Consider the following 5,092-nt stretch of genomic DNA (forward strand, 5'->3'; position numbering starts at 1 on the left):
ACACGAGAATATTCACCCCACGCTATGACTCCCCTGCAACGGCGCCAGAAAAAGGTCTTGATAACCCACAAGTATAGGGGATCAATTGTAGCCTCTTTTGATAAGTAAGAGTGTCTAACCAAAAGGAGCTAAAGGTAGAACAAATATTCCCTCAAGTTCTATCGACCACCGATACAACTCTACGCACGCTTAACGTTCGCTTTACCTAGAACAAGTATGAAACTAGAAGTACTTTGTAGTTGTTGTTGGATAGAATTGCAAGATAATAAAGAGGACGTAAATAAAAATTAGGGGCTGTTTAGATAAAGAAGCAATAAAGTTAGTATAGTGGAAAAGTGGTGGTAGGAGTTGCGCGATTGTCCCTAAGCAATTGACTACTTTACTAGACTGATAGCAAGTTTTATGTGGGAGAGGCCATTGCTAGCATGGCATCCCTGACTTGGAATTATATGCACTTATGATTGGAACTATTAGCAAGCATCCGCAACTACTAACGTTCATTAAGGTAAAACCTAACCATAGCATTAAGATATATTGGTCCCCCTTCAATCCTGTATGCATCAATTTCTATGCTAGTTTGAAGCTTCTGTCACTCTTGCCCTCCAATACATAGTCCTATCAACATACAACTAACCCTATGGTGTGATCCACGCGCACGCTCATATGATGGGCACCAAAGGACAGCAACATAACCTCAAGCAAATTAAACCAATCATAGCAATTCATCAATTACCGATAGGACAACGAAAATCTACTCAGACATCACAGGATGGCAACACATCATTGGATAATAATATGAAGCATAGAGCACCATGTTCAAGTAGAGGGTACAGCGGGTTGTGGGAGAGTGGACCTCTGTAGATAGATGGGGGAATGTGATGGATATGTTGGTGAAGATGACGGAGGTGTTGGTGTAGATCGCGGTGATGATGATGGCCCTAGCAGCGTTCCGGCGCCACCGGGAGAGAGTGGGAGAGAGCGCCCCTTCTTCTTCTTCATTGACCTTCTCCCTAGATGGGAGAAGGGTTTCCCCTCTGGTCCTTGGCTTCCATGGCATTGGAGGGGCGAGAGCCCCTCCGAGATTGGATCTGTCTCTTTGTCTCTCTCTGTTTCTGCGCTCCCAGATTTTACCCTTTCACCGTTTCTTATATTCCCGGAGATCCGTAACTTCTATTGGATTGAAACTTTGAACACGATTTGTTTTTCGGATATTAGCTTTTTTGCGGCGAAAGAAGGGCAACAACCGCCTTTACGAGGTGTCCACGAGGGTCAGGGGCGCACCCACCCCCCTGGGGCGCGCCCCCTGCCTCCTGGGACCCTCGAGCATCGTCTCGCGTTGATTCCACTTCCCAAAATTCATAAATATTCCAAAAATAATCTCCGTCAGTTTTTATCCCGTTTGGACTCCGTTTGATATAGATTTTCTGCGAAACAAAAAACATGCAACAAACAGGAACTGGCACTGGGCACTGGATCAATATGTTAGTCCCAAAAATAGTGTAAAAAGTTGCCAAAAGTATATGAAAGTTGTATAATATTGGCATGGAATAATAAAAAATTATGGATACGATGGAGACGTATCAGTTGTCTCTTTATTGTATGAAATGCAAATGCCATGTAATTGCTTTACTTTATCATTATGCGTTAGCAATAATTGTAAAAGCAATAATTGGCGAGACGACCACGACGCTACGATGGAGAACAAGGTGTCGAGCCAGTAACGATGGAGATCATGACGATGCTTTGGAGATGGAGATCAAAAGCACAAGATGATGATGGCCATATCATGTCACGTATTTTGATTGCATGTGATGTTTATCTTTTATGCATCTTATTTTGCTTAGTACAGCGGTAGCATTATAAGATGATCCCTTAACTAAAATTTTCAAGGTATAAGTGTTCTCCCCGTGTATGCACTGTTGCGACAGCTCGTCGTGTTGAGACACCATGTGATGCTCGGGTGTGAAGACTCTACGTTCACATACAACGGGTGCAAGACAATTTTGCACATGTGGAATACTCGGGTTAAACTTCACGAGCCTGGCATGTATAGACATGTCCTCGGAAAACTGAAGACCAAAAGCTCGAACATGAATCATATAGTAGATATGATCAACATAGTGATGTTCGCCATTGATGACTACTCCATCTCTCGTGATGATCGGACATGGTTTAGTTGATTTGGATCACGTATCATTTAGATGACTCGAGAGATGTCTATCTAAGTGGGAGTACTTAAAGTAATTTCATTAATTGAACTTAATTTATCATGAACTTAGTCCTGATAGTTTTTGCATATCTCTGTTTTAGATCAATGTCCCGTGCTACCATTCCCTTGAATTTTAATGCGTTCATAGAGAAAGCTAAGTTGAAACATGATAATAGCAAGTACACGGACTGGGTCCGTAACTTGAGGATTATCCTCATTGCTGCACAGAAGAATTATGTCCTTGATGCACCTCTAGGTGAAAGGCCTGCTGTAGGAGCAGATGCTAATGTTATGAACATCTGGCAAGCTTGATCTGATGACTACTAGATAGTTCAGTGTGCCATGCTTTACGGCTTAGAATCAAGACTTCAAAGACATTTTGAACGTCATGGACCATATGAGATGTTCCAGGAGTTGAAGTTAATATTTCAAGCAAATGCCTGAGTTGAGAGATATGAAGTCTCCAACAAGTTCTATAGCTGCAAGATGGGGGAGAACAGTTCTGTCAGTGAACACATACTCAAAATGTCTGGGTATCATAATCACTTGACTCAGCTGGGAGTTAATCTTCTAGATGATAGTGTTATTGACAGAGTTCTCCAATCACTGCCACCAAGCTATAAAGGCTTCATGATGAACTATAATATGCAAGGGATGGAGAAGACAATTCCCGAGCTCTTCGCAATACTCAAAGCTACGGAGGTAGAAATCGAGAAGGAGCATCAAGTGTTGATGGTCAACAAGACCACTAGTTTCAAGAAAAAGGGCAAGGGAAAGAAGGGGAACTCCAAGAAGAATGGCAAGCAAGTTGCCACTCCCGGGAAGAAGCCCAAATCTGGACCCAAGCCTGAAACTGAGTGCTTCTACTGCAAAGGGACTGGTCACTGGAAGCGAAACGGCCCCAAGTATTTGGCGGATAAGAAGGATGGCAAAGTGAACAAAGGTATATTTAATATACATGTTATTGATATGTACCTTACTAATGCTCGTAGTAGCACCTGGGTATTCGATACTGGTTTGGTTGCTCATATTTGTAACTTGAAATAGGGGCTATGGATTAAGCGAAGATTGGCTAAGAACGAGGTGACGATGCGCATCGGGAATGGTTCCAAGGTCGATGTGATCACCGTCGGCATGCTACCTCTACATCTACCTTCGGGATTAGATTTAGACCTGAATAATTGTTATTTGGCGCCAGCGTTGAGCATGAACATTATATCTGGATGTTGTTTAGTGCGAGACGGTTATTCATTTAAATCATAGAATAATGGTTGTTCTATTTAAATAGTAATATCATTTATAGTCATTGTCGAATATCGGCTTCCGGCAAAACCCTTAAGGTTCGAACTTTGGGGTGCGCACGAAGATCTTCTCCCTACTGAATCACACCCACAACCTCGCCGCGATTCTAAGCTAGCACGATGAACAACACAAGAGACACAAGATTGATACAGGTTCGGGCCAACATTGTGGTGTAATACCCTACTCCTGTGTGTGGTGTGGTGGATTGCCTCTTGGGCTGATGATGAATGGTACAGAGGAAGAACAGCCTCGCGAGGAGAGGTGTTCTTGTGGTAGAATGCGGATGAACCTAACTTAGGAAGGATTCCCCCCCGGATCCCCTTCTACTGTGGTGGCTATCTCTATTTATAGAGGCCCTGGTCCTCTTCCCAAATAGTGGGAAGGGAGCCAACAACGGCCATTTTGAAAGGGGACAGCTAGTACAAGCTATCCTGACTAAAGGTGGTCTTCGACTGCCAAAGGCACTCGACAAGACGTCGTCTTGGGCTCCATGATGACCTCCGTCCTGCCGCTCTGCTTGTCTTAGTCTCGTTGCACTGATATGGAAACCTTTGCCTGATGCCTTGGTACTCCGCGTCTGCGCTTGCCTCCTTTGCACCAAAGAGGAAACAAGGACACTACGCAGGCTGGCGCCTGCCTGGTCTTGATTGTCAAGGCTTGCGTCACGAGCACCTCGTGAGGTACCCCTTGCCTTGAGATCTCCGCCTCCTCGCGAGCCTTCCTGGTGAGGCCGCCCCTGAGGAGGACTTGTGCCGTCCGCCCCGCGAGGCTTGGCCCCTCGCGAGGGTCCTGACTTGGGTTGATGAAGACGGGCCATACTAGACCTCTGCTGAGCCACGCTGTAGGCCGCAGGCAGGCAAGTCTGGGACCCCCGTTCCTAGAACGCCGACAGTAGCCCTCGGGCCCAAGGCACGCTCGGACTTGGCTTAGCAGCAAAGCTAAAGGGCAAGTACGGAGCGCCGCGGGCCCCAACAGCTTGCGGCCTTGGTCACCGCGTGGCGGTTAAATGGATGTGGGCGTCTCCGCTTCCCCACGCAGCCTCGGCAACTACCCGATTGACAAAAGGCAGGCCTGGGTAAGGCTTGCCTTCATTGTTCTCCTTAGCCTTGCTCCAGATCCCCTTCCTTGCTCTCTTGCTTCCGAAATCTCCAGATCCGCTCCATCCTTCCCCTTTCAGCGAGCAATGGAGCCCCGCAAGGCCGTGGCCGAGGCCCTGCCGGCTTGGTACTCGCTGGCCCTGGATCCCCCCAACATCTTAGAGAAGAATCTCGTTGCTACGCGCCTGATGACGGCGGCGGAGGGCAGCGAGAAGGGGGAGACCAGACTCCGGGCCGGCTCTGCCGAGCCGGAGGCCAAGGGGAGCACCTTCTACCCCTTCTTCATGAGCACCGTCATCGCCGGCCTGGTTCCTCCCTTCTCCGAGTTCTTCTACACTGTTCTCCGCTATTACAGATTGCAGGCCCTCCATCTCCATCCCAACTCCATTCTCTTTTTGTCGATTTTCGCCTACTACTGCGAGGCGCATGTTGCGGTGATGTCGTCTATGGCTTTGCTGCGCCACTTCTTCTCCCTCCGAATCAC

This window comes from Triticum aestivum, chromosome 5B (assembly GCF_018294505.1).
Source record: "Triticum aestivum cultivar Chinese Spring chromosome 5B, IWGSC CS RefSeq v2.1, whole genome shotgun sequence".
NCBI classification, from domain to species: Eukaryota; Viridiplantae; Streptophyta; class Magnoliopsida; order Poales; family Poaceae; genus Triticum; species Triticum aestivum.